We start from the raw sequence: 13,700 nt of genomic DNA on the forward strand, positions 1-13,700 counted from the left end.
GGGATATAACATTAAATAATTGTTGCTGATTATAATTACATTTGCTTGTGAACATATTCTTTTCCTCTCTTCATATAACCTTTCTTGGAAAAGCCCTCACACCATGCTAATCAGCTAAGAACAATAAACCGGGCCGACTAGAAACGGGTATAGGAATCAAATTATACAAAGCTTAATATAATACAACCTCAGTGCACTACATATAGTTACACATCCTCACTGACTCGAAGCACTAGCAGGCAGGTTCTTAGATGTTAATGAAAATATAGAAGCTACTGAGAAATGCTAGGGTAGATGCTTATTTCTTACATAGGAAACAGAAATACAAATTATGTCTGGTTTAGCCAAGACATGGGATTAATGATTTTATTGAACACCTTCCCAGTTTACTTGCAGATAAGCATTCAATTAACTTAAGAGCTAATAAAAGAATCATTCTGCATACATTCATATACAGTCTGTAATAATTTTCAACTTCAACTTCTTCAAGTAAATTGTAGTTTAATATTAATGTACTTATTATCTTTATGACTTGTTAATATCATTGTAGCTTGTTTTCAGTTACCAGAATATTGTCATCAGGAAGAACAACATAATCAGACATCCATTACTTGCATCAATAGGTGTAACACTATTAACAGAAATCCTCTTTTCTCTCGTCCCCTTCAGTGGCTGACTGATGACTGCTGTTTGCTGGTTCCTTATTTACTGGTCCCCTTCACTGGCTGACTGATGACTGCTGTTTGCTGGTTCCTTATTTACTGGTCAGACTGTCTAACTTACAGATGACTTTGTTGATCTGTTTTTTGTAAGTGGGTAATAGTGCACTGACAAAATACTCCTCACATTCTCTCCTCAGTGCAGAAAGGTCAGGGATTTTCTCACAGCTGGGAATATTCAACAAAGGGTAGAAAATCTTCCTCCACAGCTGCTGGTTAAATTTCCTGTCAATTAAAAACCTTTTCATTATAATCATAAAACTATCATTGAATGATTGTTTCTATCAATTAATTTAATTAAGCAGAAAGAAAATGCATTCCCAAAAGGGATGCCAATCGATACAGAATTGTCAATCAACCCAACGTTCTGACTGCATGATTTTGAATTATCAACTTTTCATAAGGACACTACAAAGCAGAGCATCCTATCGCAAAGAGCATATCAATAAATCAGGGCCTCTGACATCAATCCCGATGTAAATGATGTCACGTCCTTTTCACACAGGACAAACTAACACACATATACACAAGCACATTACTAAATCCCTATGGCACGCCGATTGGTTCAAAAGTATTTTCTGCACAACGATAAAGATTTTATACACGAGCTAGATGAAAAAATTACACGAGTAAAATAAAAATGCACGTACAGGTAAAAATTGCACATAGTTTGAAAGATTTTAACACAAACAAAATGAAAAATACACAAACCCGACATTTTTTGCACGATTTAGGGGTATAATATGCACAAACAAAAATCAAGAATTGCACGAGCAGAGGAAACTAAAAATTACACAAACAATTTTACTGCGCATACAGCTGCGCATATCATTATTATGCGCATAGAATATTCATTGTGTTCTTGGTTTTCTGTACTCTTTATCGCTTCATGTATACTGAGCTGGATGTAATCGAGAATGGAAATTAAATGGCGTTGATGATGGCATGTGCTTTATTTTGCTTCTTTATTTCTTTGCTAAAACTCGATCCAATTTCTAGCTAATGTCAATCGAACAAATGAAGTGTTTCCATGTGATCTATATATATGATCTATATATATGTGAGAAAACGTTTTTCGAAAATATTATGTTTTTCTTATATTGACCGAGATCCTAACCAATATACAGAGGTATAATTTGATGCCGGACAAAAATTGTGACAAAAAGGAATCGTATAATGCGGGTAAAAAAATGAATATGATGCATACTCGACTCTGAACTAAAAGTACCTAACGATATACAGTGCGTTTGACTAAGATCTTGATTTTCTTAAAAAAAAAAATGTTAAAATTATTTTGTTATGTTTTTTATTTAAATAAACTCTCTGTTGCTTTTGAAAATTTCTAATTTGAAGATACATCTTAAACGGAAATTACTTGTATAAATATAAAATTAACACTCGCATAATCAAACGATTAATAAAGTTGATTCTTCATGAAATTGGCAGAATGATTTCTAATTATAATCATTAAACTGTAGAATTAATTTTGGTACTTTTCATTTATACCTATTTTATTTTCTTTACCATTCGGAATATGAAATTATAAATACCTATATTCGATTCATTTGGCTGGATAATTATTTTTTTTTAACTTAAGAACGTTGGGATTACCTTAGATGTAAACAGCATGTATTTAGATCTCATGCGCGGATCTAGAGGGGGGGGGTCAGGACCCCCTGGATTTAAAAAATGTATATACTAAAGCAAGAAAAAAGTTATGGAAAACGCTGCCCCTCCCCCAACTAAACGCGAATATGTGTGCGAAATGGATGTGAAAAGTGAAAGATTTGAGTTTTATTTTTTCTTTCTTTCTTTGCTTGTCAAAAAAATTTCTGGGATTGGATTTTTTTTTTACTGGGGTGGACCCCCCCCCTGGAAAGGACCCACGCCTGCATCTAACACCAAACATGAAAAATATTTTATTCTAATAACACATGTATTCATACTTATAAAATATCAGGATATCAGTTTTGGTTGGAGATCTTTAGTCTACTTTGTTATGAATTCTTTCCATGTAATCTCATATTTTCAGTTATAAACTACTCAATAAAAAACAAGACATTCCTTGTGAGCGTTACCCTCATTCGTAATGACGATTACATGATAAATGTTTTCATTTTAATGAAAAGGACCAGATAAAGGAGAATATATATACCCTATGTGTTTTATATGTACATGCGCTTTTGTGTTTTGTTATTTTTAAAACATTGTGCTTTACTAAGTACATTTATATTACATACAATGTTACAAGTAGGATGCAATAAGAAAAATTAGAATGGATACAGCAGTGTCATAGAACGCGTTTTATCACTCATAAAAAATGCAAATAATTCATGTTCTTTATTCTGTTTACAATTCAAATTCGACTTCATGATTTTTAAAATTATTTTCCAAACACTATAAGTTTCTTGATTACTTTTTTTACCCAAATACATGTATATGGCCATTATAAAAAAAAAGAACATGGTTATATAATTATGAAACGAAATTAATCGTCAATCACGCCTGTAGACCCCCCACCCCCCCCCCCCCACTTGTTTTTTTTTTTTTTTTTTTTTTGGTTGTTGTTGTTGTTTTTTTTTTTTGTTTTTTTTTTTTGCAAACAAAATCTACTTCCATTGTAAAATGTCCACTGAAAAGCCCCCTTTTTTGTTGCTGGATTGGAATTGAAGGTGCTTCACTACCTCAACGAAATAGGATTTTCGAGATTTTGCGCTTTACATTTTTTTTTTTTTTTTTTTTGCTTGTTGATTAGGTTTTTTAGGTTATTTCATTTTGGCACCCCCTTTAAAAAGCGATACTACATATGTATCTGCATATTATAATTTTAAATTATAATTTTTTGTTAAATTGTCTTACTCATTTATGAATATGCATTTTACCTATTCAAAATAATCTACACTAGAAAAACAGAAATTAAGTTGAAATTCACATAAGTAAAACGAGTGTATAATTTTATTACATTTTCATGTATACATGTATTTATATAATCACCACCTTTGTTCAAAATTTAAGACTACATGTATTACTTTTTCACATTGGGCAAATTCCACAACCCAGATGACAGCAACATTGCTTCAAAATCTCTGTACGAATTGCTAGTAACCTCCAATCAAAAGGTATCATTGTTGTGTCAAATAACTATAAATCGATTAGCGTACAAGTGTCTTTCATTTTATCCCAGCAGGGAGGACTCTTTCGATATGAAAAGGTCATGCATCCACATTCCTTAATTATTACCACAGTACACACAGTGGGTGGTGGAGGAGAAAAGTTTGATTTGTTGTTAACTCTCCTGTATTACCTCACGCTGTTTTTATTTATTTACCTTTATTATGATAATATCATTGTTTTAAACTTTCAAAAGATATTGCTATATAGAGGAATGAAACAAAAAATCTAACAATTAAACACGCAACTGATAATACGTATATAGTGTATATGCACCCCCTTTTAACGTTATCTATATTTTAATCGGGGGTGTTAATTTATATATTGTGTGCCTGTCATTTTTTAGAAGTACGAAACACGTTGAGCATATTCTTGAGAGTCTAGCGTAATTCTGAAAGACTGAATCTTTTTTAGAAGATTAATATTGGTAACACATTACTTATCCTCTTGTTTTATAACGTTTCAAGCATCCAAGCCACACTGAGCTGTTCTCTGATGAATATTAATGAAATGTGCGCAATGAGGATGCGTCGTATATTATGTCGATGTTGTATTCTCACTTGTGCAGTTTTCGTTTTTACGTTTGTGTAATTTTCTCGTTATATCGTGTAAATATTTTGTTGATTGTGTAGTTTTTGTATTGTTTGTGTAAATTTCAATAACTTTGTGTGTATTTTCCACACTTTGTGTAAGTTTGGACTTACTCGTGTAATTTTTGTTTAAGGTCGTGCAGAAAATATTTTTGAACCAATCGGCGTGCCATAAATCCCCTCTAAAGCTGTTGAAAATAAATTTAAAACAAACTTAAGATATAACTTCACTAAAACAGAATTACTGCATGAATCATTTTCACGTATATATCATGACTTGTGAAATCGCTGTTCAAATCATTGTTCAGATTTTTTGATATTCACCACTTGACCAGTGAGATCTGTGTTTACCTGTTGACAGACTGTGTAATTTTCCACTCTTCCTTCTCCTGGTAAACTTTCATGTACTGACCAAACAGTAAGACGTGAATGGTTCCCGCCAAGCCAAACAGATCAGTCTGTCAAAAAAATTATAAAAGAATTGAGTTCAAGTGTAAAGCTTACATGACAATGCTCAATTCTGTTGTTTAAATAGATTATGGACAGTCAGAGTGCATAGATAAGGTACTGATGCTTTTTTGCCATATCTATTATTTTATAAAGCTTCCAGTTAAACACTGACAAATACCTGATAAGTCCAGGGTCGGTTGGTCTGCATTTCTATACACATGAAGCTGGAGGTTTTAATTTGACTTTGGCCATGAATGTGGTCCCCGCTGGGTATTGTGACATGTCAATACTCTGTCCAAAGTCAATCAGAAGAAGGGGCCGCTTGTTCCCCCGGAACACCACTTCTGGATCACTGCTATCAGGCAGTGGGGTGCTACAAATAAGGCAGGATAGTCAGCTACATGTAGATATTGTAAAATGCTCAATTGATACTCCCCCTCCCCCTCAATGTCAGCTGGAAACATTGCATAGCAGTTTAAGGTCAATTTTATTTTAACTGACCTGTTTCATTGTTCCTTGTCTACTAAGAGCTCAGCTTTGTGATTTTCTTTTCAGCAATTTTACAGGAAAGTTCCATTTCTTTTTTATTTGGTGAAATAATGTACATTGCACGTTTTTCAAATTTACAATCTGCAAATACTCACAATCCTTTGACTAGCAGGTTGTCGGGCTTCAGATCTCCGTGGATGATCTGACAGGCGTGGAGCTGTTCCACCATGTGCATCAGTTCTATAGTCAGGTACATGGTCAGGAACTCCTGGGACTTATTAGTCTCCCCAAACTTATTCACAACATCCTGGAACAATTCAAGGAATTTTAGAGTCGCAAAACAGTCAATATAAACTTTAAGAAGACCATGTTCCTGAGTCTCGGTTATATCAATTTAGGTGCCAATGTGTTTGAGTGTAACTTTTTTAAAATTGTAATATTCAAACCTAGAGTAATGTTATTCTTATAACTGCTCCATCTACTGGGTATAAACTGATTTACAATACCATAGATACAGGTAAAACTTACCAGTAATGAGCCGTGTTTACAGTACTCTGTGACCAGACAGCTGGCATCTGTGTAGAAGTAACCCTTATCTATGAACATCACTGCAGGACGCTGTAACATAAACCAACATAATACTTCACAATAATCAATTATGGTGGTCTTAGGGTTATAAACATTTGCTTTAATTTATTCATGTCTTAAACAATTTATGCTTGCTTAATATATGATAGATATTAGATAATGGGAAACGATGGCTTTGGAATACAAATTGTAGGGATGTGCAATTTTATCGGTACACCAGTATATCGCGATTTTTTGTTGCGTGATACGTAATCGTGATACAGAGACCTAAATACCGGTCTTAAGGTACATAATATAAAGTCCAGAAATTATTCATTTATTTGTTCAATCTTTCAAATTACAATTACAGAAAGTATAAAAAAATGTTGTAAAAAGTGAAAAGAATGGCATCTTACTGTCCAAACATAATTGATTTTATATAGACATAAAAATTTCAAGAAAGTAAAATTTTGTTTTTCTGCATATTTTTTAAAAAAAATAATGACTTTTCATATAAAATCATTGTGAAAACTGCTTTTAAAAATATCATGATATTATTGTGATATTTTGGGAAAAAATCATGATATATTGCAATTTGAAATTTTTGGATATACCCATCCCTAACGAATTGAAAAGGAATGCTTCAGATTTGAGGGGGGGACCTTTAACTGATGTCATCATGGGAAATTCACTACACAATACCAGTACTAACCACATCTACAGGCCTTTGTAACCTCTGTAGTCTTTTCTGCATCTCTGTACTGAGACATAAAACTCCCACACATTAGCTGGCTTCTGGACCTACAACATATACAGGTCACTATAAATAACCACTCATCTCTGTACAGACATAAAACTCCCACACATTAGCTGGCTTCTGGACCTACAACATATACAGGTCACTATAAATAACCACTCATCTCTGTACAGACATAAAACTCCCACACATTAGCTGGCTTCTGGACCTACAGCATATACAGGTCACTATAAATAACCACTCATCTCTGTACAGACATAAAACTCCCACACATTAGCTGGCTTCTGGACCTACAACATACACAGGTCACTATAAACAACCATTTGCATACTATAGCCCCGTTTTAATTAGCGTTGAACTTTTAACATGATTAAGATTCTTAGAAATCAGTAAACAGTAAGTTCCACTCAGGTAGCATAAACTTGTACCACTCATGTATTAAGACCTGTTACAAGTACTAATATATCTTAGTTAAAAATTAGCCATAACTTCAATGACTTGTAAATGACTCAAAATTACTATATAAAATATATTCTTTACTCATTATAAGAACATTTAATAGTGCAGTCTTTATCTGACAAATCCCAGGCATTCAACATAAAGAGATCAGAGATAAAAAGAGTTAAATTGTAGGATTTACTGATTGGTAAGCTTCCTATTCTCCTGATTAACAGTTTACTGTGTTACTGAACATCCATCTTATATCTCATATCTCTGCTAGAGATGAAACCCAAGGATTAATTGTTCAGATTAAATCCAGGCTTTGATGGCTTTACCTTTAATGCTATGAGTTTGGATTCTGCCTCGTTGAAATCCACTGGTGTTCATCAAAGTCCAACATATCTGTGCTACAGAAGGAAACACATGTGGCACTATACACCTTGGCAAACGCTCCCTTACCTATCTTCTCCTTGATCTCATACATGTCCGATCCTACAATAGGTAAGCACAGAAATGTAGATGTGTGACCCAGGTCAAAGTTTTAGATACTTATAGTTATGACTGATACACAAACCCAGGTCAAAGTATTAGACAGATAGAAATATAGTTATGTAAACCAACTTTTATTCGCGACGACTTTATTTCGCAATTTACCAGTTGTAAAGTAGTTCGCGACGATATATTTTCGCGATCAAGTCCTTTTTGGTTCGTTTGATAATAGACACAGAGACTTGAAGGATCAGTTCGCAGCGAGAAATATTCGCGATGACGAGGCTCTCACGAACCTCGCAAAAATTTCTCGCACGCGAATAAAAGTTGGTTTACAGTATGCTTCTTTTTCTCACCTAGTGTGATATTGAGGCCACATATGATACTCTGGATCTGTCTAGGGACCTCATGGTACCTGGGGTGGAGTTTAATGGAAGTGGGAAGTTGTTCCAGGATACCCTTGACTGTCTCCGCATCAAACAGATCGTGGGTGTCGATGTACATGGACTGGTCAGCTAAGTCCAGCCCTTCCTCTGGGGGGTGGTAGGTGGACACGTCTATTATGTGGCTAGAATATGATTCAGATCACTAGGTCCCACTGCCGACTCCACAGTCAGATGATGAATGGGAGGGGCTGGTCCCAAGGGGTTGCAACTCTCCCCCTGGGGGTGGACAGTACTATGCTGAGTCTGATGGTGAGACTGGCTGCTGGGGTCCGACTCCTCATTACTGCCCTCCATTATAGGACTGGATATAAACAGGATAGTAATGGGATTGTTTTACTGTGGTTATAGCACAATTACCAAAATCTGCAGCTTTGTTCATTGTATTATTTATAAAAGAAGAATGTTACTGCATATAAATCTGACTATAAATGTAACTCTTTCTGCTATGATTGCAGTTTGTGTCTCACACTGCACAGAAGCTTCTACAATAGTTTGCCTCATACAGAAGAATATTAACAAAGATTGTGACGTGAATAAAAATTTTTTTTTCACTTAATTTCGAAAATTGTAACTAATTCTAAGACTCCAATAAATTTTTTATTACTTGCTGGACTGCTGTAGAATAAGCCCCTACCTTCCATTTTGTTGATCAGGAAAGAAGCTGTTAGCTGCCTGGCTGTCTGCTGTGTGGGAGAGGAGAGGCAGGGAGGGGGTGTTGTTGGCAGTTTTATCTGCCTGTATGTTAGACAGATTAGGTATGGGGGGTGGGGCCTCATGGTTCTCATTGAAGGGGGTGGAGGCACATCTGGCCATGGCAGCAAAACTCTGGTGGGAGCCCACTGGTGCGATGGTGAAATCCTCGTAGTACCCAGCCTGGGATTCTATTCCCTCCATCTTATTCTCCAAATCCTGTGTAAGCATATTTTAGTAAAATTTCACTATGTTTTTAAAAAGACAAGTATTTTGTTCACAAATATTTAAACCCAAATATTTAAAATTTGAGAATTCATTGAATCCATTATATTAAAGATGACACTTTTAGCACAAAGTGTTGTTATCATTTTGTTCCTTTCAAGCATAATGACCAAAGAAAATATTCCTCAACTGAAAGAAGGCACTGCAAAAGTATTTATAAATCATACTGGCCTAACGAATTGGAAAAATATTTCTAAACAATGTCTTACTGATGTTCTATACAATGTCTTACTGATGTTCTAAACAATATCTTACTGATGTTCTAAACAATGTCTTACAAATGTTCAAAACAATGTCTTAAAATGTTCAAAACAATGTCTTACAAATGTATCGCTTTTTCTGGCACCCCCAGAACTCTCCTTCTTCTTGGTTCTCTGTCCCAGAGACTGGACAGGAATACTGCTCCCCTGTCCTCCAAATCTACATTGAGGTATAGAAAGGTATGTACTGTATATCATTCTGATCATTCATTTTGTATCAGTATGTTTCATTAGTATTGAATGTATGATTTTTGCATTCCAATGATTTTTTTGGGGGGGATTTATTTAGGGAATCTAAAAATTGTCAGCAAATCAAAACTTACCCTTTAATATGATTGGAAAGTTGTTAAACATGATAGAAATTTAGGTAAGTCATACCATCAGGGATGTCATCATAAAGTATTATGTCGGGTGTACTAAGGGGTGAGTGAAGTAACCAGTCTCCAGTACTGTAGAACTAACCTGTTCTGATCAGTGTTCAATGCCTGATTTTCTTTATCGGTCTGATCTTCATGAACTATAAATCCTTTTTTCCCAAATTTTTCTGCCTGAGCATTCTCATCAACCAGAAGTCTCTGTCGAGACTGAAGCTCTACTGGTTTGTACTTATAGCAAAGGAAGAGAAAAGTACTTAAGCAGTTGGAAATTGAAACTTTTCAACAGCAATAAATAGAATAATGATCCTTGATTAAGTCTCTTTATGTTCTTAGTGCAGTCTACTTGCATGCCACATTTATATTATAATCAGACTGAAATTGTATTTGGAGTAGCATTTTGAAAGAATTTCACAGAAATTTCTATTTTTAGTAACCACGGCAACACCGTTCATTGAAATCAAAAACTGATACACAGAATTATGTATCTTATTGTAGTCTACTTGTGTGCCAAGTTATATTGAAATCAGACTAAAACTGTAGAAGGAGTAGCATTTTGAAAGAATTTCACAGAAATTTCTATTTTTAGTAACCACGGCAACACCATTCATCGAAATCAAAAACTGATACTCAGAATTGTGTATCTTAGTGTAGTCTACTTGTGTGCCAAGTTATATTGAAATCAGACTAAAACTGTATTTGGAGTAGCATTTTGAAAGAATTTCACAGAATTTTCTATTTTTAGTAACCACGGCAACACCATTCATTGAAATCAAAAACTGATATACAGAATTATGTATCTTATTGTAGTCTACTTGTGTGCCAAGTTATATTGAAATCAGACTAAAACTGTAGAAGGAGTAGCATTTTGAAAGAATTTCACAGAAATTTCTATTTTTAGTAACCACGGCAACACTGTTCATCGAAATCAAAAACCGATACACAGAATTGTGTACCTTAGTGTAGTCTACTTGTGTGCCAAGTTATATTGAAATCAGACTAAAACTGTAGGAGGAGTAGCATTTTGAAAGAATTTCACAGAAATTTCTATTTTTAGTAACCACGGCAACACCGTTCATCGAAATCAAAAACCGATACACAGAATTGTGTACCTTAGTGTAGTCTACTTGTGTGCCAAGTTATACTGAAATCAGACTAAAACTGTAGGAGGAGTAGCATTTTGAAAGAATTTCACAGAAATTTCTATTTTTAGTAACCACGGCAACACCGTTCATCGAAATCAAAAACCGATACACAGAATTATGTATCCTAGTGTAGTCTACTTGTGTGCCAAGTTATATTGAAATCAGACTAAAACTGTAGGAGGAGTAGCATTTTGAAAGAATTTCACAGAAATTTCTATTTTTAGTAACCACGGCAACACTGTTCATCGAAATCAAAAACCGATACACAGAATTGTGTATCTTAGTGTAGTCTACTTGAAATCAGACTAAAACTGTAGGAGGAGTAGCATTTTGAAAAATTGTTTACAGACAGACAGACGGACAGACAGACAGCTAGACAGACGGACGGACGACGGACGCATTATTATCGCATAAGCTCTTCTGGTCTCTGACCAGTAGAGCTAAAAATTGCAAATGGTTGACTAGCTGCTGCAGGAACCTCTGTTATCAATTTAGAAGAAGTTGTAACAAAAGCTGACATCCAAACAAAGGAAAGTCTTCAAACAACAAACACATAATGTATTGATTAATATCTATATTGGAAAAAAATTTCCTCTGCCCTCCGCTAAACCTATTTTTTTTCTCACCATTCTGGAGAGGTAGTGACACAGTCTCTTGTCCTCCATCATCCCAGCCGAAGTCCAGAGACGTGTTGAACATCCCCATCACAATGTTAATGGCTTCCTTTGTATTAACAGTGGGAGAGGGGGCAGTAAAGGACTGGAAAAAAATAAAAATCACAAATCAGAGGTCTGGAATATAGTTATAAAACACAAGACATAAAAATCCCATTCGTAGAAAAATTTGATAAAACTACCAATATTGTATGTTACCTTACATATTAACATTTGCAAATGCTTTTCCCTTATATATCATTTAAACAAGGTGTACATAATCCTTGTTTTGTCATGTGATCTAATCATGCACGTTTTACAGTTACATCTAAGTGGTCAACATCTTCAACCCATTCAATTTAAACCATTGAAGTTTGAAAAACTACACTGTAAATCATTTTATAGACTTTAAACTATAGAATGTAATTATCTGTTTTAAAAAATAAGTCCAAAATGTAAATACTGTAGAAGCACAAATTTTCATGGGGTTAAATTTTTTTTGTCATTTAGGTTTTATTGGAAATAAATTTTGTTTTTTTGGAGAATTAAGTAGGATTTAAATTTCATTGATGTTTGATAACAAAATCACTGTATACAGGGTTATTTTCGCCCTTTTGAACTTGTGAACAATTTTGTCCCATTTTAAATTAGCCCAATCTAAGTTCTGTTTAAGAAATTATGAGGTGTGATTTGAATTCGCCCCGTTTTAAATTCGCCCAATCAAGGAGAGGGCGAAAGGGGCGAAAATTTCCCTGTATACAGTAAATCCCCACAATTCTGCCATAAAGCTCTACTTCAGTTATTGATTGATGACTTATATGAGCTGCTGTTGGTAGCTTTGCTTTACTATTTTGTTTTTATCTGGTATTTGTTGATTTGCCTAACTATTTTTCATAAAAATCCGGTTTTTGTAGATTTGCATAACTATTTTGCATCTATCTTGGTGTCTGTAACTATTCCTAGTGTGAAAAATTTTCCTGATGTTCTTGAGAGCTCCGTTATTGCGAATATTTCTTGCCGCAAACCGTTCCTTAAGGTCTATGTGCATATCAAGAATAGATTCAAAAAGGCCTGATCATGAAAATAAATCGTCATAAACTAGTTTATCCCTGGTAAATTGCAAAATAAAGTCATCGCAAATAAAAGCTGGTTTATAGTATCTACAAATACCGGATAAAAACAAAATAGTTAGGAATAGTTACTATTTTGTTTTTATATATTGGTTGTGGCTAAGCCTTACCCTTTTACTTCTCTCTGTTGTCTGTAGCTAAGTAGGGTTTTAAACTAATTTGTAATCCTTGGTCGCCATGTGGGCTACTAAACCTTGCCATTCTGGGGCCCACATCAAAATTATTCGCCCACAAATTATCAAACCTTCTATTGAATAAAAATACAACAACCCCATTTTCGTTTTTTTTTTATCGTATGCTTCGTGTTTCTTTTCTATCCATAGAAACATTATGCACAACATATCTAAATTTGAAGTTGAACTCTGTTGTTTAAAAAGATTGATATGGTTATTAAACATCATATATTCGGGCACATGGCAGGTTTTTTCACAGATACAACCAAGATACTTTTTTGTTTGTTGGGCTCATTGACGCATCGATGCCACATTGTGTCCATCATAATCACTCAGACTCTTTATGTATAAGTACTTCTCACTGGTTAATATAAAGCACTTGACTGATTACGAAATTTTTCAAAAGAAAAAAAAACGGAATATTTGGACAAAATTGAAAAACAAATATTCATTAACCGTAAATTTTCTAATCGCCATGTGGGCTACTTGAACGTAAGTTTAAGTCGCCCACAAGGATATTGGTCGCAAATTGCAAGTGGGCGATTGTTAATTTCAAACCCTGTAAGTCTTACTATTTTGTTTCTATATATTGTTTGTAGGTACATGAGGTAAGCCTTACCCTTTTACTTCTGTCTGGTGTCTGTAGCTAAGTCTTACTATTTTGTTTCTATTTATTGTTTGTAGGTAAGCCTTACCCTTTTACTTCTGTCTGGTGTCGGTCCAGTTCGAAGCCCCGAGGATCCAGTAGAATTCAGTAAGGACCGGTTACTGGGTGTCGATGTAGAAGTCTGATATACAGAGGAAAATCATATTGAATGACTCATTCATACCCTACTTCACATTAATTAAATAGTTCTGCTCATGCTCACAC

The 13,700-nt window shown here is 34.5% G+C and overlaps 1 pseudogene; it reads right to left on the bottom strand.

Annotated features, from left to right (window-relative positions):
- Positions 1–6: 6 nt before the first annotated feature.
- Positions 7–13,700, bottom strand: part of LOC134277869 (mitotic checkpoint serine/threonine-protein kinase BUB1-like) — a 30,170-nt pseudogene continuing 16,476 nt past the window's right edge.

Source organism: Saccostrea cucullata, unplaced genomic scaffold (assembly GCF_032062105.1).
Source record: "Saccostrea cucullata isolate Sc308-1 unplaced genomic scaffold, CSIRO_AGI_Scuc_v1 ctg16884, whole genome shotgun sequence".
NCBI classification, from domain to species: Eukaryota; Metazoa; Mollusca; class Bivalvia; order Ostreida; family Ostreidae; genus Saccostrea; species Saccostrea cuccullata.